Source organism: Panthera uncia, chromosome X (assembly GCF_023721935.1).
Source record: "Panthera uncia isolate 11264 chromosome X, Puncia_PCG_1.0, whole genome shotgun sequence".
NCBI lineage: Eukaryota > Metazoa > Chordata > Mammalia > Carnivora > Felidae > Panthera > Panthera uncia.
The window spans coordinates 93,413,781-93,435,619 of record NC_064817.1 but is presented as its reverse complement, the minus strand read 5'-3'; the positions used below and the strand labels follow the sequence as shown (position 1 = coordinate 93,435,619).

The window sequence follows — 21,839 nt, the reverse complement described above, 5'->3', positions numbered from 1 at the left end:
AAAACCAAGAGTCGTTCGTATGCTCAACGGGGCCCCAGTGTGTGATCTATTCTGGAGAATATTCCATGTGTACTTGAAAAAAAAATGTGTATTCTGCTGTTCTGAATATATCTATCAAGGGCATCTAGTCCAGTGTGTGGATGATGTGTCCATTGATCTAAGTGAGGTGTTAAGTCCCTTACTATTATCGTATTACAATCAAGTAGTTCCTTTATGTTTGTTATTAACTGTTTTATGTCGTTAGGTGCTTCCATGCTGGGTGCGTGAATATTTACAATTGCTGTATCTTGTTGGATCGCACAATTTATTATCGTATAGTGTCTTTGTCTCTTGTTACAGCCTTTGTTTTAATTCTTTTTTTTTCTGTTTTTTTAAAAATTTTTTTTTAACATTTATTAATTTTTGAGACAGAGAGAGACAGAACATGAACGGGGGAGGAGCAGAGAGAGAGGGAGACACAGAATCAGAAGCAGGCTCCAGGCTCTGAGCCGTCAGCCCAGAGCCCGACGCGGGGCTCGAACTCACGGACCGTGAGATCGTGACCTGAGCCGAAGTCGGACGCCCAACCGACCGAGCCACCCAGGCGCCCCTCAGCCTTTTTTTTAAAGTCTATTTTGTCTGACACAAGTATTGCTACCCCGGCTTTCAATAAAACTGTAATTTGGGGGCACCTGGGTGGCTTGGTCGGTTGAGCGTCCAACTCTTGGTTTTGGCTCAGGTCATGATCTCATGGTTCATTGGTTTGAGCCCCACATTGGGCTCTGTGCTGGCAGCGCAGAGCTTTCTTGGGATTCTGTCTCTCTCTGCCCCTCCGTGTTCGTGCTCTCTCTCTCTCTTTCTCAAAGTAAATAAATAAACATTTTTTAAAAACATTATTTTAATGATGCGATAAAGAGCTACAGTTAAATCCAAGTACAAATCACTTCTAAAGAATGGATTTGGCCTGGCCAAATAGAGTTTGCCAGGCTGGACAGAGGTTTCTACATATTCAGGCTCCAGTTTGGAAGGGCAGTTCAAGCCTTTAAGACTACTTCCTTGAAGGAGAAGAACCCGGAAAGGTAGTACAATGGAGCGGGAAGAGTTCAGGGTCTGGAGTTAGCAGGCTTGAGTTCCAGCCCCAGTTTTGTCACTAACCAGCTGTGTGACCACCTTGGGTAAGCCGCGCACTCAGAGGTTCAGTTTTTTCTCACGTGTTAAATAAGGGCAGTAACAGCAAAGTCGTCATGCTCTCGTGAGGACTAGATGAATTAACAGTGTTTCGTAAAGTGCTTTCTAAATGTTAATTACAAGTATTACCTTACCTTCAGGGATGAAGACGTAAAACCAGAAAAGCTAGGGCTTCAGGTGGAGTAAACACACAGATATGCACAAATTGCAACCTGAAAGTGAAGAGATGGGCTGAGACAGAAATAGCCCCTTCTCGGCTAGATATATATATATTCACTCAGAACTTAACAAAGGGCCAGGTAACCCCTTTTTAAAAAGTTCCTGCAGGCCTACAATTTAAAGGTCCATCTTTGTGGGGCGCCTGGGTTGTTCAGTCGGTGAGGCGTCTGACTGTTCATTTCGGCTCAGGTCGTGATCTCGTGGTTCTTGAGTTCGAGCCCCACGTCAGGCTCTGCGCTGACGGTGCAGAGCCTGTTTGGGATATCTCTGTCTCTGTCTCTGTCTCTCTCTCTCAAAAATAAATAAATAAGCTGAAAACATTTAAAAAAATAAATAAATGTCCATCTTTGTCACAAATTGTTGGAAGGCGTACTGCTCTTCTCTGGATACAAATATCCAGAGTTGTCTGCATTACAAACCAGTGACCAAGGACAGAAACCCATAACTGTCAATGAGAGTGAGAGAGAGGATTTGCATTTTAAGGGGAAAATGATCTCTATTTAGATATGTCAGGGCAGACAGACCCAGCAGCTGTTTTTGAAAAGAAATGGACGACTTGACGTTTCATTGGAATAAAACCTAGAACCAGCACTAGAGAGGAAAAACCAACCAGCACCCTGTGAGACAAGGGAAGGAGAGAGAGACCAGAGTGTAAATGGATGTAAGATTTTTGGAGGGTAATTTGGCAATATATATGCTGGAAATAAAAATGCACACGCTCTGTCCTTCTGCCTCACTTTCCTAAAAAAATTGAGTTCTAAAGCCATTAGGTGAAGCAGAACCAGAACAAGGTAGCCATCCACGGTCCGATTAGGGTGTTGGATACTGAGCGCAGTGAGGGGGGTGTCCCTGCGGAGGGCGGCCTCGTAGGAAGGGCCAGGGTCCAAGCAGGCAGGTGCAGGTATCCTCGGGGAAGGGCGGCCCGGTGTGGGAATCAGAGCCTGGGAGGATGGACGAGGGCATCTCTTGAGGGCATGTCATGATGGAGTGTCATTGCCGGGGAGTGTCAGCCTGAGCTGGGTGAGGAGGAAATCTGTGTAGGGGGGCAGCCCCTGACGGGGAACGAGGGACCCCAAACAGGACGAGCAGACACCATGTCAAGGAGGGTGGTAATGCAAATGGGAGATCGGTTACCATATTAGTTATCTAGTCGTACGTAACCATTTACCCACAAACTCAGTGGCTTAGAACAGCCAACATCTCTCAGCTCAGGTTTTGTGTGTCGGGAATCCGGGCCCGGCCCGGCCCGGCCGGATGCCTCTGGCTCAGAGTCTCTCACAGAGCTACAATCTGAAGGCTCAGCTGGGGGAGCATCTGCTTCCAAGCAACCATGTGGTTGTTAGCAAGATTTGGTTCCTGGTGAGCTGTTGTCTGAGGGCCTCAGTCCCTCCGTGGGTATTGGCCAGGAGCCTCCCTCAGCTCCTTGCTACATGGGACTCTCCGTCGGGCGGCTAGCTTCCCTGAGAGCAAGGGAGGGGGAGAGAGAGAGAGAGAGAGAGAGAGTGCAAGTGAGCAAGCCAGAGCAAATTAGGAGCCAGGATCTTCTTGTAACTTTTCTTACAAAATTTGCTGAATTCTATCATTAGGAGGGATTCACTAGATCCAGCTCATGGTCAAGGGGAAGTGGTCACACAAGTGGGAGAATACCACTAGGCAGAGATCATTGAGGGACATTTTAGAAAAATTGTCCATACTACCCAAAGCGATCTACAGATTCAAGGCAATCCCTGTGCAAGTCCCAATGGCAGTGTTTATAGAACTAGAAACAACAATCCTAAAATTCATAAAGAGCCACAAAAGGCTATGAAGAGCCAAACCAATCTTGAGAAAGCAGAAAAAAGCTGGAGGAAGCACACTTGCTGATTTCAAAATACAAAGTGACAATAATTAAAACGGTATGATACTGGCATAAAAAATAGACACATAGGCCCGTGGAACAGAATAAGGTACTTGGAGATCAACCCACGTACAGTAAAGATTCAACCAGGGTGCCAAGAATACACAATGAGGGAAGGACCATGTCTTCAACAAATCGTGTTGAGAAAACTAGATATCCACGTACAAAATAATGAAACTAAATCCTTCTCTTATAGTATACACAAAAATCAACTCAAAATGTATTAAAGATTTAAATGTAAGATCAGAGACAGTAGAACTCATAGAAGAAAACAGGGGGAAAAGCTTCATGACATTGATCTTGGTGATGGTTTCATGGCTATGAAACCTTTGGTGTTGCACAGGCAACAAAAGCAAAAATAGGCAAATAAGACAATATCAACCTAAAAAGCTTCTGCACAGCAAAGGAAACAACATAGAGGAAAGGCAACCCATGGAATGGGAGAAAATATGTGCCAAACATATATCTGGGAAGGGGTTAATATCCAAAAAATATAAGAAACTCTTATAAGTGAAAAACAAAAAAAAATCAAATAACTTGATTTTTCAAATGGGCAAAAAATTAAGTAGACATTTCTTCAGTTAAGACATAAAAATAAATAAACGTTGAAAAAAAAAAAAAAGGGGGCGCCTGGGTGGCGCAGTCGGTTAAGCGTCCGACTTCAGCCAGGTCACGATCTCACCGTCCGTGAGTTTGAGCCCCTCGTCAGGCTCTGGGCTGATGGCTCAGAGCCTGGAGCCTGTTTCCGATTCTGTGTCTCCCTCTCTCTCTGTCCCTCCCCCATTCATGCTCTGTCTCTCTCTGTCCCAAAAATAAACAAACGTTGAAAAAAAAAAAGACATAAAAATAGCCACTGGGTGTAAGAAGAAGTGATTGTCATCACTGATCATAAGGCAAATGCAGCTCAAAAACACCTCGCATCTGTTAACGTGGCTATTATCAAAAAAGACACCAGATAACAAGTGTTGGTGAGGAGGAGGAGAAATTGGAACCCTTGGGCGCTTGGGTGGTGTGGCCACCATGGAGAAACAGAACGGAGTCTCCTCAAAAAATTAAAAATAGAACCATATTATGATCCAGCTATCCCACTTCTGGGGATATATATCCAAAAGAATTGAAAGCAGGATCTCAAAGAGATATCTGTGTTCCCATGTTCACTGCAGCATTAGTCACAATAGCCAAGATGTGGAAACGTCCTAGGTGTTCACTGACAGATGAAAGGACAAAGAAAATACGGTCTATACATACAGTGGATTATTATTCAGCCTTCAAAAAGAATGAAATCCTGCCATAAACAACAGCGTGGATGGACCTCGAGGACATTATGCTAAGTGAAATCAGCCAGTCATAGAAGGGCACATATTGCATTATTCCACTTATGTGAGGCATCTAAATTGTCACATTCATGGAAGCGGCGAGTAGAATGGTTGTTCGCAGGGGTTTGGGGAAGGAGGGAGTGCAGTGTTGCAGTTCAAGGGTGTGAAGTTTCATCATGGAAGACGAATAAGTTCTAGCAATCTGCTGTATAACACTGTGCTTATTGTGCACTTAAAAATCTGTTAAGAGAATAGATCTCACATTAAGTGTTCTTACCACAATGAAGAAGAAGAAGAAGAAGAAGAAGAAGAAGAAGAAGGAGAAGAAGGGGAAGAAGAGGAAGAAAGAAGGAGGAGGAAGAGGAGGAGGAGGAGGAGGAACAGCACAGCGCTTAGGAAGTCATTTAGATCTTTGTTTAACCCCAGCTTCATCCTATCTGTTTAATCCCTGGTAGCTATCCTACCTTGAGCCATTTACTCTCTCTATGCTTCAATTTCCTGTCTAAAATGGGGATATCTCATAGGGTGTCCTGAGAACTCAATGAAATTTTGCATGTAAAGCGGTAGAACAGTGCTCGGCACATGATAAGCAGTCAATAAATGGTAGTTACTGCTAAAAAAGAAAAGAGGGGCACCTGGCTGGCTCAGTCAGTGGAACATGTGACCCCTGATCGTGAGTTCAAGCCCCATGTTGGGGTTAGAGATCACCAAAATAAATAAATAGATAGATACACACACACACACACACACACACACACACACAAATAAATAGAAAAGAAACTTCCCAGCACGGTTACATACAGGGGGATTGATAAAGTGAGTAACTATATGAAGAATAATAGAAACTAGTTATCTTGGGGTGCCTGGGTGGCTCAGCTGGTCAAGCATCTGACTCTGGATCTCAACTCAGGTCTTGATCTCAGGGTTGTGATTTCAGGCCCGGGGGTTGGCTCCACATTGGGTGTGGAGACTACTTTAAAAAAAGAAAAGAAAAAAAACTAGGTATCTCACTGTCACAACAAATACAGAAAGCCACCAGACTGGAATGAGTGCAGTGGCGTTGGGTGGGATATATCAGAGTGAACTCATGGTTAGATAGATATAGAGATAGAGATAGCTATAGCTATAGATATAAAATCTGTGAGTGTGTGTGTGTGTGTGTGTGAGTGTGTGTGTGAGTGTGTGTGTTTAAGCATGTGAGTAAAGATGCATAAGTGGAGACTTTGAGAGGGCCAGAGAGAGGCAACACACTGATAGCAATATCTACACCTAGCACCCAGATTTGGCTTCTTTTTCCATTTATTGAGAGAGAGAGAGAGAGAGAGAGAGAGAGAGAGAGGAAGGAGAGAGAGAAAATGGGGGAGGGGCAGAGAGAGAGGGAGAGAGAGAAAATTCCAAGCAGGCTCCACCCCAACAGATGAGGGGCTCGAACCCATGAACCTGAGATCATGGAGATCAGGAGATCATGACCTGAGCTACAGTTGATCGCTTAACCGACTGAGCCACCCAGGCGCCCCCAGATTTGGCTCCTAAATGCTATTTTCTACTAAAGGGAACTGGAGCTTCTCAGAAAGGTGGCTAATTTCAGGACTGAGGCAGTGAAAGTACAAGATGATCCTGGACTATCTTGCGCCAGAAGCACTCAAAGAATGATGGGGACATGTCAAAGGGACATAGAAGCCAGTTCAAAGGAGCCCCCGGTGACCAAACCTAGGACAACTCGAGTAGCAAAGTAAACAATGAAAGTAATCAATAAGAAACCCCGAGTCTATACCATTATAAATAAACAGATGAAGACATTGAAAGTTTGATGGGAAATGGAAGATTTACACAGCTTCAAAGCACTTTCCCGCGATATATTTATTGACGACGACGAAGAATAAGGGTGGGGAAACATCAGGACATGTAGACATCACGCTCCGCCTGATGGCATGCAGAGTACGGTGTCACTTCTGTCACAGTCCTGCCAAAGATGTGTAACCTGAACCTAATTATGAGGACACATCACACCCACCCAAACTGAGGGACATTCTCCAAAAGAACTGGCCTGTAGTCTTCGTAAGTGCCAAGGTCTTGAAAGTCAATGAAGGACCAAGGAAATAGTCCAGACTAATGGAGATGAAAATGTGACAATGAAAAGCACCATATGGTTCGGAACTTTTGCTATCACAGACCATCTGGGGGAAACTGATGAGGCCTGAGTGGGACCTGAGGATTCGATGTTAATTATTAATGCTCATTTCCTGATTTTGACGATTGTGCCATAAATGGGAAGATGTCCTTGTTGGCCACAAAACCCACACAAATTATTCAGGGATAATGGGGCACCGGGTTGGTAACTTACACTCAAATAGTTCAGGAAGAAATACCCAGGACATTCTGTGCTGTAGTTCCAACTTTTCTGTAAGTTTGTGGTTGTTTCATAATAATAATAGTAAATAATAATAATAATAATAGCGGGCACCTGGCTGGCTCAGTCAGTGGAATATGCGACTCTTGATCTCGAGGTTGTGAGTTTGAACTCCACATTGGGTGTAGCGATTACTTAAAAATAAAATCTTAAAAAAACAATAATGAAAAGAATGGCTTGGTTTGAAAGGCAGAGACCGTCGGAGGGACTCTTTCAGACTAAGGGAGGCTAGGTGGAAATGACAAATGTCAGGTCTGATTCTGAATTGCATCCCAGAAACCCCGTCCCCAATTTTTTTTTTGCTGCGAAGAATATTATTTGTGCAATTAAAGAACTATGAATATGGTCTACAGGTTAGACAGCAGTATTTCATCAATATTAATTTCCCAATTTTAATATTTGTGCTGTCCTTACGGAAGAGAAATATTTTGTTCTGAGAGATACATGCTGAAGTATTTAGGCTTAAAGGAATGTCGTGGGTAAAATTTATTCCCAAATACTTCAGGAAAAAAAGGAATACCCTATTATTCAAAGGAAATGATAAAGCAATTGAACAAACTGTTAGCAATTGAGGAAACTGGGTTAAAGGAACATGGATGTTCACGCAACTTGCCTGTTAAGTCTGAAATTATCTTTTAATAAAAAGTTACTAAGGGGCACCTGGCTGGCTCAGTCGATAGAGCATGGCACTCTTGATCTTGGGGTCGTGAGTTCGAGCCCCACGTTGGGTGTAGAGATTACTTAAAAAAAAAAATAGTTCCCAGGGCATAACATCTTTGATCGGCTCTAGAGATATGACTATGGTTCTCAAACATTTCCTCCGGGCTGCCTTCCAGTGTGTACTCCCCAGCCTCCCTGATTATAAAAGCAGGTCTTACAGAAGGTGGGGTTACAGAGATCTACTCTTCTGGCAGGCGTCCGGGACATGCTTCTGTTCTTAGGTCCCCTTAATAAACCATTTCTTGTCAAGCTGGAAAAAACAAGCTACCAAAAAACAACTACCAAAGTTACCCCAGATGCACACATTTTTGTCCTGGCAATTCCCCTGCTAAAAAGTACCCAACATGTGTATAAAGAGATTCACGCATGGATGTTGATTGTAGCATTATTTGAAATAGTTGAAGACCAGGCTCCATAGAATTGTCCATTGATAGAGGTTTTTTTTTTTTCTGTACCATGAAACACTGTGTAGCTGTTAAAAACAAAGAGTAAATCACCTCATGCCTGTTAGGATGACTACTATAAAACAAAAAACGAAACGAAACAGAAAATGACAAGTGTTGGTGAGGATGTGGAGGAACTGGGACTCTTGTGCCCTCTTGGTGGAAATATACAATGGTGCAGCTGCTGTGGAAAACAGTGTAAAGCTTCCTTAAAAAAATGAAAACTAGAACTACCGTACGACCCAGCAACCCCACTTCTGGGTATGTATCCAAAAGAATTGAAGGCAAGGTCTTGAAGACATATTTGTACATCATGTTCATAGCGGCACCATTCACGATAGCCGGGAGGTGGAAGCCACCCAAATGTCCACTGGCGAATGAATGGATAAATAATACGTGATGTCTACACACACAATGGAGTATTATTCAGCTTTGAAAAGGAAGGACATCACGTGCCACACCATGGATGAACCTTGAGGACATTATGCTAGAAAGAAGCCAGTCACAGGAAGGCAAATACTATACGATTCCACATATTATGAGATGTCTAACCTAGTCAAATTCACACAAACAGCACAATGGTGGTGCCAGGGGCTGGGGGACAGGGAAAAGGGTTGTTAAATGGGTATAAGAGTTTCAGATTTGCAAGACAAAAGGTTCTGGAGATCTGTTTTAGAACAGTATGAATATATACATGTATGTTCTTTATATATTCAATGTATATATTCAACATATATATGTATACTGTATATATTCAATATATATAATATACATATTATATATATTCTTTATATATATTATATATTCAATATATATTCTTTATATATATTATATATATTATATATTCAATATATATTCTTTATATATATTATATATATACTCAATATATATATTCTTTATATATATTATATATATATTCAATATATGTATTCTTTATGTATATTATATATATATTGAACTGTGTACTTAAAAATGATAAAAAGGGTCAATTTCAGGTTCTGCACTTTCACCACACTAAAGAAATGAGTAAATCTAGATGTTTGCTATGGAGAGATTCCCAAGGGAGATCATTAAGTGAAAAAACAAGGTGAAAAATGGTGTGTATGCCAAGATTCTGTGTTTGAAAGATACATGTTTGAGTCTGTCCTTAAAAAATTCTGGAAGGATACATCAGAAGCTGTTAACAGGGATTACTCCAAGAAGTAAGGCTGGGAGGGGCGCCAGGGTAGCTCAGTCGGTTGAGCGTCCGACGAAGGCTCAGGTCATGATCCCGTGGTTCACGGGTTTGAGCTCTGTGTAGGGCTCTGTGCTGACAGCGCGGAGCCTGGAGCCTGTTCGGATTCTGCGTCTACCTCTCTGTATGCCCCTTCCTCGCTCACAGGCTATCCTTCTCTCGAAGATAAATAAACATTAAAAAAAAAAAAAAAAAGAAAGGAGGCTGGGAGTTAAAAAGGGGAAAACTATTTCTATGTTCTCACTTTACTTTTTATGTTAAAGTCTTTTGTACTGGAGGGGAGAGGAAAAATAAAAAATGAACAAATAAAAATAAAGCCTTCTGTACTATTTTTCTTACCACATGCACACATGATTATTTATAATAAATGTTTAACATTTTATATAATGGCTAATACTGAGTGCTTACAATGTGCCAAGCATTGTTCTAAGCGCTTACATGGACTAGCTCATTTAATCTGAAAGTTACTCTATGAGGTAGACAAAAACCTAGTGTTATTGCTACCTTATAGATAGGAAACAGTCTCAGAGGGATTAAGTAACATGGCCAAGGCCACACAAGGTCACTCAATGTCACTCAAGGTAGTAAGTCCTCCTTGAGTCAAACTCAGGCAATCTGACACTAAATCCTACATTTTATTTTTTAATGTTTATTTTTGAGAGAGAGAGAGGGGCAGAGACAGAGAGACAGAGGGAGACAGAGGGTCCAAGCGGACTCTGCACAGCCAGGGCAGAGCCCGATGTGGGGCTCGAACTCATGAACCGTGAAATCATGACCTGAGCTGAAATCAAGAGTTTGATGCTTAACCGACTGAGCCACCCAGGTGCCCCCATTTTCCTTTTAAAACACCTTTTCTCAAATTCTCTTATAAATAGTCACAGTGTTTTTAAAGCTGGCAACGAGGGCCCCACATTCATTTTAGAGAAGAGGCAAGTAATCAAATCTTTAGAAAAGCAGGGAAAAAAAAGATGGGGAGAGGAAAGTGTGGGTCTGCCGTTACCGAGGAATGGCTTCCCTTTACTTGTTCATGGATGTGAAAGTCTAGATTTTATTTTTCCCGTTCTTTCTATTTCAGATTTATACGTATTTATTCATATTTATTCATATTTCATATTTTCCTCTATTCGTACGGGGACAGTTTCGCTGGGGCAGTATATGTAAGGGACTGTGTCCGGGGAGCACTAGGACACTGGGAGAATTTGTCCAGGAGCCCAGTTGGAGGAAAACCAAAAGATGATTGCTGTTTTAAAGCTACTAAAAAAACGGTCTATGTATAATGATGGGGAATCCTGGAGTGTTAAAAAGTTAGATCAAAAACATGGAGGGGCGCCTGGGTGGCGCCGTCGGTTAAGCGTCCGACTTCAGCCAGGTCGCGATCTCGCGGTCCGTGAGTTCGAGCCCCGCGTCGGGCTCTGGGCTGACGGCTCGGAGCCTGGAGCCTGTTTCAGATTCTGTGTCTCGCTCTCTCTGACCCTCCCCCGTTCATGCTCTGTCTCTCTCTGTCTCAAAAATAAATAAACGTTAACAAAAAAATAAAAAAAAAAATAAACAAACATTAAAAAAAAATTTTTTTTAAAGCCTTCCGAAACCCTTTAAAACCAATGAACAAATCCTTGTAAGAACTCAGTGAGGTAGGTTAGTGTGACTTCTTTTGACTTTTGAGCCATTTACTGAAAAAATGATTAGGTGGCTGTAATGGAAAACTGATTCTACTGTAATTAAACATGTGTTTAAACACTCCAAACAGAGCAGACTATTAAGGAGGCTTATGACCTCAGGAATTAGCTTTCGGTTTCTTACGCAACCAGTTTAAAGATCACCGCTTCTCACCTGGCATCTTAAATTCCTTTTATATTAGGCATAAAGCCTGTCTTTGCTTAGTGAGATTAAGCAAATACGGGGTCATTAGATCAGCTGCATCTCAGTGCTGTCAGCAAATGAATGGGGGGGAGGAGCAGTGTGGCATCCGCGACTTGCATAAATTATTAGAGTGCATCCCTTTGCCTGTTCGCTTTCCTTCCAAAAGGCCCCCTTTAGCCTGTGGCTTCTTATCCGCCCTTTTGTTATATGGAGTACGCAGGGGGCGCACAACAGGCTTATGGAATTTATTGTGGTAATTTTTATCTGAATATCACACAGTTTGCCCAAGCAGACTTTTTTTTTTTAATATGAAATTTATTGTCACCTTGGTTTCCCTACAACACCCAGCAGGTGCCCTCCTCGATGCCCATCACCCGCTTTCCCCGCCCTCCCACCCCCCCCATCAACCCTCGGATTGTTCTCAGTTTTTAAGAGTCTCTTATGGTTTGCCTCCCTCCCTCTCTAACTTTTTTTTTTCCCCTTACGCTCCCAAGCAGACTTTAATTAAGTTTCTTTTTTTGTTTTTTTTTTTTGTTTTTTTTTTTGTTTTTTTTTTTTTTTTTTTTGGGAAAGAGAGAGACAGGGGAAGAACGGGGGAGGGGCAGAGAGAGAGGGAGACACAGAATCGGAAACAGGCTCCAGGCTCCGAGCCATCAGCCCAGAGCCTGACGCGGGGCTCGAACTCACGGACCGCGAGATCGTGACCTGGCTGAAGTCGGACGCTTAACCGACTGCGCCACCCAGGCGCCCCGTAATTAAGTTTTGCATAGACGGTTCTTTAATCATTAAGGGCAGATGGGTTGGAATTTTTAATTCAAAATTCGAATGGAAGCGACAGCATCATGGACCTGAGGCATAGGTTAAGTTTGGAGTTCTGGGCTTCTGGTCTGTCCTCTCTCAGGTTTTCCTCCTTCTAGTGTTCACTGCTCTCACGCTGGAGCATGCGCGTCCTTTCCAAAAGGTACCTCTGGTCCAAAATTATTTCCTGCCACCGTGAAAATGCCCGGGGCCCCAGTGTCCTGATCGCAGCCAGCAGGATGGGGGAGATGAGAGACCGAGCTGAAAGAAACCTTGCAAAGCATCTCACTTGATTTTAGTGATGGGGAAACTGAGACCTAGGGTGCCGGGTCGGTCACTTGCCCAAGGTTAACAGCAGAGCTGAAATTTGAATACCCCGAGGAATGATTTAACGTAGATGAGTAGATGAGTCTTCGCTTCCTCCCCTGTAGAATGGAAAACGAGGTATTTACTCAGGTCACTCTGAGGATCAAATATGAGAAAGTAAGTGAAACCACTCTGAAAACTGCAAATTGGGATAGGCACCTTAAAAAGTTTTTTTTTCTATTGAGCTATGCTGTCTTCCTTATGCTAAATGTTAATCACTAACACATACTGGCATGTGGCTCTTCCAAGTGGGATTTGCATTTTGAAATTTTTTTTTTTTAATTTTTTGAGAGAAAGCGCATGCGTGGGAGCAGGGGAGAGGGGCAGAGAGAGAGAGAGAGAGAGAGGGAGAGAGGGAGAAATAGAGTCTTAAGCAGGCTCCATGCCGAGTGTGGGGCTCTATCCCACCACCCTGGGATCAGGACGCAGGCCGAAATCAACAGCTGGACTTTCAACCAGCTGAGCCACCCAGGTGCCCAGGTTTTATTTGCATTTTGAAAGAGGAGATCCTGAGGACACGTCTAATCCTAGAGGGGGAAAAAAATGGACAGAGAAGCATTCTGGGTGCCCCTCAAATCCCTTAGTCGTGCAGAGCCAATATTTGAACAGTAAGAACACAGCCTGCTTTCAGAGGCCAAGGAGCTGAGGACTTTGTAAAGAACCTGAAAAACTGCCCACATAGTAGTTTCTAGCATCTAGGGTGAAATTTGATTAAATTAACTTAAAAGTCCCTTCTAACACTGAAGTTCTGTAATTACATGATTCCAATGGCTTCTTTTTGATAACATACAGTCAGTCCTGTTCATGTCCTTTCTCTTCAGATCCAGAAACATTCATGCCTATGGTATGTTACAAATTGCTATCTTGATCTAATTGTTCATCTAAGTTTTTGAGATATAATTGACATATAACATTGTGTAACTTTAAAGTGTACAATGTGTTAGATTGATTTATTCTGATGTTTTTTATTTTTGTTTTTTTAAAGTTTTTATTTATTTATTTTGAGAGAGACAGAGGCAGTGCGGGTGGGGTACGGGCAGAGAGAGAGAGGGAGAGAGAGAACCCCAAGCGGGCTCCACGATGTCAGTACAGAGCCCGACATGGGGCTCAGACTCACAAAACTGAGAGATCATGACCTGAGTCAAAACCAAGAGTCGGACACTCAACCGACTGAGCCACCCAGGGGCCCCCCTGGTCTTTTTAAAAACATTTGTTTGGGGCGCCTGGGTGGCTCAGTCGGTTGAGCGTCCGACTTCGGCTCAGGTCATGATCTCACAGCTCGTGAGTTCGAGCCCCGCGTCGGGCTCTGTGCTGACAGCCCAGAGCCTGGAGCCTGCTTCTGCTTCTGTGTCTCCCTCTCTCTCTGCCCCTAACCCACTCACATTCTGTCTCTGTCTCTCTCAAAAATAAATAAACATTTAAAAACGTTTGTTTATTTTGAGAGAAAGAGAGTGTGTGTGCACACATGTGGGGAAGGGGCAGAGAGAGAAACCCAAGCAGACTCTCTCTGTCAGGCAGAGCCTGACTCTGGGCTTGAACCCACGAACTGTGAGCTCATGACCTGAGGTTTAATCAAGAGTTCGACACTCAACTGACTGAGCCACCAAGGCTCCTCTGATTTATCCTGATCTTAAAAAAGAAAAATAAAAGACAAAAAGAATTCAACATACACAATAAGCACATACTCTCTCAAATACAGAATATTTTAATCTTACGTTGTTTTTTTTTTTTTTTCCAAGTTAAGGTGAAGGAAATGAAAGAAAAGGGCCGTAACCTCTGGCCTTGGAAATGCCAACCTTAATGGACTGAGTTTGAATATTATTCGCTGATACTCCACAAGGAAGAAAATCCCAATGTCAGTTGCCTGGATGAATCTGGAGTCCAATCATTACAAATAGCTGCCTGATGTCTATGTGGCAATGTGAATGGAAGTAGAATCATTATACTGGAAGCACCTGGTGAAGGGATCGAATCAAATATTTAGAAATCACGTTGTTATACCCCCTCCCCCATACTTGACACACATAGGTGCTCAGGATATGTGTTCAATGAATGAATAAAATACATCAATGTGTTGTAGGTCAGGATTAGGAGGGTAGGGGACAGGTTATTCCAGACTTTGTATCAGAGGCATAGAAGTGTCGGGAGACCATGGCTCATTTGAGAAACAGAAGGAAGTTCAGTGGATCTGAAGTATAGAGTGCTCTGTGGTGCAGGTGAGACAGACGCTGGGCAGGTGAGGCCAGATCACCGAGGGTTTCACATGTTATTCGGGGGTTTGGGATCTTATCCTGGAATTGAAGGCGGGGGGGGGGTGGGCAGGGGGTTGGAAAAGGAGTAGGAAAGGATCTGAAGCTGGGGTGGGCTTTTAGGTCAGGTGGGGTAACAGGATTATCTTCGTGTTTTAGAGACGACTGTGGCTTCTGGTGTCAAATGGATGAGGAGAGGAGCATTGGGAGGCCACCGGGAGGGGACAAGCCTAGAGGTAAGGTGTCCTGTGGGGAGGCAGTTGTGCACACAGGATGAGGGCCTGAGCTTGGCGGTGGTAGCAAGACAAATGGGAGAGATGTTAAGTACCGAATGAGCCAGTGAAGAGGTCCTGAGAGAAAAGAGTGAAATTAGCACTCCCCTCTCACCCCCAGCAAAACCCAATGACATTTACCAGCTAATCAAGTAGAAAACAGAGCCTTGTGATAGCAGCAGCAGTGAGAAATAGCCCAGGGGTTAGTTGACAGTAAATCTAATATTCGTTGGCTGTGATATAGCCGTCAAGAAAGCAAATGCCATCTTAGGGAGCTCTGAGTAGAAAAATCTAGTGTCTAGACAAGGGATGTGACTGTCCTGGTCTGCTCTGTACAGAAGGGTCTGTGCCCTGGGGTTGGGGGGGGGGGGGGGGGGAAGAGAGACTCGGTTTCCCACCTTCCACTTGGGAAAGCTATAAAGGAATTGGCGTAAACTCGAAGGAGAGACTTGAACTCCGTTCTTTGGAACAACAGAGCCTGGAAGAACTGTGGGGCCGGATTTGCCTTCAAATTGTTGGACCCCCGTGGGAAGAGGGGCCAAGCTGCCTTTGTGTGGTTTCAAGGGGGTAGAAGTTACCAGGGGGCCGGTTTCACTCAGTCTCACGCGACCCAAGTGGCGGTCCGTGGTGCCAGTGAGTGCTTGTCACTGGAAGTTGTCCAGCCTGGAGGGCGGAGCCCCTGTACGTGGGACAAACAACAACAACAACAACAACAAAACACAAGCAAGACACACAGCAATGCGGGGATAGAGTCAGCGGATGACCTTCGAGGTTCTTGCTGACCCTGTGATGTGTGAGTTGTGGCCAGGCCGGTGTACATTTCGCAGCGGCCCTGCTCAGGGATGAAATGGACAACGGTACCTCTCTCATTAGCTTTTTAAGTATTCACTTATTCAGAATAGGTCGCGTGGGGGTCGGCAGACCAGGTGAGTTGCAGCCTTGAAATCACTGAACTTGGCGCGGGGGGGGTGGGGGGGTGGGGGGGGGGGAGCCCGGGCGAAGCCTCTCAATCGTCAGGAGCAACCGCGCAGTGGGATCAACTTTGGCTGCAGCTCCGCCGCACGAGAGGGGCGGGGTTAACTTGAACGGGTCCTCAGGAGAAGGCGATTGGCCCCGGGGGATTCGAAGGGGCGGGACTAGCCCAACGTTGCCATTGGTCCTGAGGGCGAGTTGAGGGATCGCAGCCAGGGGGCGGAGCCGGCGAGGGCCGGCAATTGGCTAGGCGAGAGCCCACCAAGCCGAGGGAGGGAGTCGGCGGACGGACGGGCGGGTGGGCGAGCCCGCTGCCGGGAGCCGGGATCCCGGAGTCGGGAAGCAGCTGCGGCGAGCTCGCCAGGGCCGCAGCGGGGCGAGGGGGCGCACGGGGCGTTGGCATCGGGGCGCGCGCGTGCGTCGCCGGCTTGGACGCGGCCATTCAACAGCTGGCTTCGCGGGCCACAGTCGCAGAGAGCGATCGAGAGCGTTGGCGGTTGCGACTGCGGCGGCCGGGAAGAGGCGGCGGCGGCGGTCCCGTTACCTCAGCGGAGACCCGAGCGGAGGCGCAGCGGCCCCTCAGGCTCCGGGTAAATGCCCTCCGCGGCTCTCGCTGACAGGCAGCCACGTCCCGCTGCGTCTCTCGGGGGGGGGGGGGGCCCGCCGGCCGCCCCGGCCTAGGCGAGGGGGGGGGCGGGGTGGGGTGGGGGGGAAGCTCTGGTACCGCGCCGACCGGGCCACGAAGGACCCTCGGTGGAGATTGGGGAGGGGAGGCGCGGGAGGCCCGGGCCGCCCCACCTGCCCCCACAGAGTCGGGCTTTCCAGAGATGCGCCTGGGCTCTTCCCCTGGTCCTCTCCCTTCTCCCTGGACCGCGCCGCGCCTCCGCCGGGCCCCGGCGCCGCACTAGGGGGCGCTCAGGGGCCCCCTCAGGCCGCTGCTCCGGCAGAGGTCACTCGAGGCGCTCCCCCGGGGTACGCCGGCGGCGGCTTCCCGCTTCTGGGAACCGAAGGTGCCCTCTTCTGTTCGAGGCGGGGGCCGGGGCCGCCCCCACCCTTGCCCCCGCTGCCGCCCCCGCCCCCGTCCAGTTAACGGGGCCCCGCGGGTGACCGGGTCCCTTTGGCTTCAGGGACTTGTCAAGAGTGTCGCTTGAGGTGTTCCGGGGCGGCGGGTGGGATAATCCCTTCCCCTGTCTGACTGGGAGAGCCGGACTCCCTCCCAGGGCCCGAAGCACCGGGTCCCGAGCTGGGAACGGGGGGCGGGGGGGGCGGGGGGGGCAGGGGGACAGGGAAGGGGGGGCGGGGGGCAGGGGGCGGGGCGAGGGGAAGAAGCGGGGTGGGGAGGCCGAAGGTGTGGGAGAAACTGCCGTCCCCGAACTCGGGGCGGGGCGGGAGGGGGTGGGGAGACAGGGTAGCCTCGGCCCTGGGGACCCTCGGCTTTGCGTGTGGCGTCCTGCCCTTTTTGCCGATTTTTCGGAAGGCGGCCGTTCCCGGAGCACTTTTGATCGCGGCCGACCCTGAGGCGCGGCTCCCAGCGCCGGGGCGGGTTGCCTTGGGGGCCTTTTCGGTTTCTCGGGGTCTTTTCTCGTTTGAGGGTAAAGGTGTCGAGGGTCGCGCCCATTTGGGGCCGTTTGCCCGCCTGCCTCTGAGGTAACTTTCAAAGTTCGTGCCGTTGACCTGGCGTGAACTTGGGCGGCGCGGCTGGGGCGTTCATGCTGAGGAGATCCCCGCCTTGGGCTAATCTAGTTGGGATCCCCCAAGTTCTGGTTTTTCGGTTGCCTTTCTTTTTTTTTAAGCTATTTATTTATTTATTTATTTATTTCTGAGAGAGAGAGAGAGAGAGAGAGAGAGAGAGAGAGAGAACAAGTGGGGGAGGGGCAGAGAGAGACGGGACAGAATCTGAAGGACGTTTCAGGCTCCGAGCTGTCAGCACAGAGCCCAAAGGGGGGTGGGGGTGGGGTGGGGGAGGATGGGGGTCGGGGGAAGGTGGGGGGCTGGGGCTCGAACCGACAAACCGTGAGATCATGACCTGAGCCTAAGTCCGAGGCTTAACCGACTGAGCTACCCAGGCGCCCCTAAACCCACCCACTTTAAAGTGAAGCCCCTGTGCCCACCCACGTTATTTTTTTTAATGTTTATTTATTTTGGGGGGGCGGGTAGGGGCAGACAGGGGGGCAGAGGATCCGAAGCGGGCTCTGTGCTGACAGCAGAGAGCCCGATGTGGGGCTCGAACCCACAAACCGTGAGATCATGACCTGAGCCCAAGTCGGAAGCTTAAGCGACCGAGCCACCCAGGCGCCCCCTTTTGGTTGCTTTTTAAAGAATATGGCATTCCAGGAGTCACATTTTTCTGTGCCCTGCTTGTGGGGGGGGGGGGGGGGGTGTCTCTCAAAGCACGGAGTCACTGGAGGCATGGAGTAAATTGCATGAAGGGGTTTTTACCCCGACTCCTGTAAGTGACAAGTGGAATAAGCCCGCTGGCCCCGGTGCCCAGGGAATCCCAGTTGGCATACATATCAGAGAATGAATGGCACTGATTTGAGGGGGAGTAACACTGGGGGGAGGGGGCCTGCAGAGGCCATCTTAGCTCCTGTCGTGAGTCATGGGCTTTCCATGAGTCAAGGGCTGTCCCTGGGTCAGCCTTAGATGGGTGTGCTTCAGCCTGCACGATATTTTAAAAAGCCATTGAATTAGGGGTCAACAGTGAAAAAACCAAAAGATCTTGGGGCACCTGGCTGGCTCAGTCGGTGGGGCATGTGACTCTTGATCTCGGGGTTGTGAGTTCGAGCCCCACGTTGTGGGTAGAGATTACTTAAAAAGAAAAAGAAAGGTGGCACTGGAGGGTATGATGCTAAGGGAAATCAGTCAGTCAGAGAAAGAGAAATATCATGGGATTTCACTCAGATGTGGAATTTAAGAAACAAAACAGATGAACATAGGGGAAAGGAAGGAAAAATAAGATAAAAACAGAGGGAAGCAAACCATAAGAGACTCTTAAATACAGAGAACAAGCTGAGGGTTGCTGGTGGGGAGGTGGGGGGGGGATGGGCTAAATGGGGGATGGGCATCAAGGAGGGCACCTGTTGGGGTGGGCACTGGGTGTTACAGTAAGTGATGAATCACTAAATTCCAGTCCCAAAAGCATTATGACACTATATGTTAACTAGCTTGGATTTAAGTAAAATTTAAAAATTTTTAAAAAGATAAAAACTGAACGATTTCAATAAAAGTCAGGATTTCCAGTTTCTCTTGAAACACCAGAAGGCTTGGTCTGCATCTCGCCTGCGGAAGGCAGATGCTAACTGCTTTATCAGGGGTCTGAGTGTTGCACATCCCCCCAGTCCTGGGACCTACCGGACCACTGACCCAGACCACCGCTTGAGGGAGACAAGCCCCCACTCGGGAAGATTCTAATTCGGGATTAGCTTCTTGTCCTACTGTGTAGTTAGAGAATTGCTGGACACGCAGCAGAGCTGACTCTGTGAAAGGCGAATAAACGTGCCACACGGGGATGTCGTGGGTGTCACCGGGGACGGTCTGATGGTCAGACTCTGAGCCCTATCCAGAGGTGGTAACCTCTCTTCTGGGCTGGGGTTTTAAAAAAATTTTTTTTCAACGTTTTTTATTTATTTTTGGGACAGAGAGAGACAGAGCATGAACGGGGGAGGGGCAGAGAGAGAGGGAGACACAGAATCGGAAACAGGCTCCAGGCTCCGAGCCATCAGCCCAGAGCCTGACGCGGGGCTCTAACTCACGGACCGCGAGATCGTGACCTGGCTGAAGTCGGACGCTTAACCGACTGCGCCACCCAGGCGCCCCTGGGCTGGGGTTTTGAATCCCGCTGTGCTAGGGACCCAAAGAGGCATTTGGGCTGGCCTTGCCGTTCTCCTTCATCCTTCAAAAAAAAAAAAAAAAACCATTAATCGAGAAGTCCCCGAAGGCACTCCATGTGTTCTGGATGAATAGGTGCGAGCCATTTCTGCCTTGCCATTTGGGGTGGAGCGTTCTCCCTTGGGTCGGTCTGTCCGGGCGCCGCAGGACGTCTAGCCCCCCTGACTCCCAGATTGCCACGTGGCAGCAGTGCCCTTCCCTGTGCCAGCCCCTGTGACAACTACAACCGGCTGTTCCTACGCGTGTGCCAACACTCTTGAAGGGAGCAGTTACCGGGACGTTCAAAACCCCCTGGATGCGGATCCCCAGGAATTCGAACACTCATTTCAAGCGAAAGGCTGTTCGAACCCTTTCTGCTTCTCGGTGACCCAGAAATATCCTCTGCTTCATCACTCACCGTTTTCTTCCTCGGCTTCCAGCTAATCGTCTTCATTCCTTTTTCTCTCTAGACTCCGACCTTCGAGGGCGACTTCTTGCCGTAGCCCCCAAAGTGTCTCAAACGGAATCGTCACTTGGTAGGTACACTTGGTTGATCTCGACGACATTCGCTCACTGATAGCTCTGAGGGCCTGAAGGGGCACACGGGCCTGCTTTTCAGCATCTCACTGTTCCTCTTTAGGTTTTCCTAGGTTAAGGTTTAGCACTCTGAAGTTCCCGCGATGTGCCAGGCACCATTCTAGGCTCTGAAGATAAACTGGTGACCCAGACAGAGGCCGGTGCCTGCCCTCGTGGAACTTCCAGACTAGGGGTGGGGGCGGGGCAGATAAAAACCATGTCAACCAACGCACATGATAATCGAGCATTTCAGTGTCACGCTGAAAATAAGATGGGGTGCTATGCTTCAACATGACAGGGGGCGGGGGGGGGCCGTGCTATTTAAGATAGTGTTCTGGGAAGGCTTCTCTGAGGAGGTGGCATTTGAGCCAAATGTGAGAAATGAGAAGAAGCCAGCCGTGAGAAAATGTTAGGGGAGAGAGCACTTCAGCCAGAGGGAACCGCAAGTGCAAAGGCCCTGGGGAGTGAACGTGAAACTGTGAGGAACGGTAAGAAGGCTGGATGGAGAGAGAACAAGGGCAGTAGGGGAGAAGGGGCACACAGTGTGTTGAGCCGGGTGGGCAGGGGCCGGGTTTTGAGGGTAAGCAGTTTGAATTTTGTTCAGAGCATGATGAAAAGTCACTGGAGGGTTTTAAACAGAGTGGCACAATCCGACTTGAGGTTTAAAAAAAAAATCGTTTTGACCGGCACTTAGCATAGACTCTATGGGGCAAGGACGACAAGGAGAGACTGGTTGGGAGGCTGTGGCAGTCATCCAGGTTCCAGATGGCGCTGGCTTGGACCCGGGGAGCAGCAGCGGTGATGGAGGTGGCCTTGGAACGTGGTAAAGGTGGGCTCAGAAGGACTTGCTGAAGGGTTGAACGTGAGGGGGAGGGAGGGACAGGTCCTGGTTTTGAGCCTGAGCTCCTGGGAGGTGGGTGGCTGTGTTTAGGATGATGGGAATCGCTGGGTGGGGTGGGGGGTCAGTTTTGAGGTGGGGGGCAGTCGGGGGGGGCATGGAAATGAAGAGATCTGTTGCACTTGTTAGCTGGGGATGCGAACGAAACCTTCAGCTTGGAGACATTGAATAGGCTGTTGAACGTCAGTGTAAGCTGGGGCCAACCTTTACTTTTTATTTAATTTAAGAAAAATGAGATGCGAATTCAAGCCACTTCAAGTTGCCGTTACCTACCAATAAAGGTAGCAGAAATAAAAATGGTAACGATCCTGTGTCCGCAAGCCTCCAAGGGACTCAGGCACGTTAATACGGCTACGGTCGTGATAAATTGTCGTAATCCTTCACAAGAACAATTTGCCAATCTGTCATGAGCCCTATAAGCTCACTCCTGCCCCTTGACGTGGGAACACATTTTGAGGAAATAATTTGTTAAAAAATGTGTTCAAAGATAGAGTGGTAGTGGTGCTCCTTTGGGAAGGGTAGTGCTCTTTCTCTTTTTTTTTTTTCTAGAGAGAGAGAGAGAGAGAGAGAGAGAG

At 47.5% G+C, this 21,839-nt stretch overlaps 1 protein-coding gene across 1 annotated transcript in view; it reads left to right on the top strand.

The window, feature by feature from the left end:
• The first annotated feature begins 16,204 nt into the window (after positions 1 to 16,204).
• Positions 16,205 to 21,839, top strand: part of AKAP17A (A-kinase anchoring protein 17A) — a 26,128-nt gene continuing 20,493 nt past the window's right edge. Inside the window, exons 1-2 of the mRNA XM_049644240.1 lie at positions 16,205 to 16,513; positions 20,261 to 20,326. The gene's annotated coding sequence lies outside the window, so the exon portion shown is untranslated. The remainder of the gene's footprint in view (positions 16,514 to 20,260; positions 20,327 to 21,839) is intronic.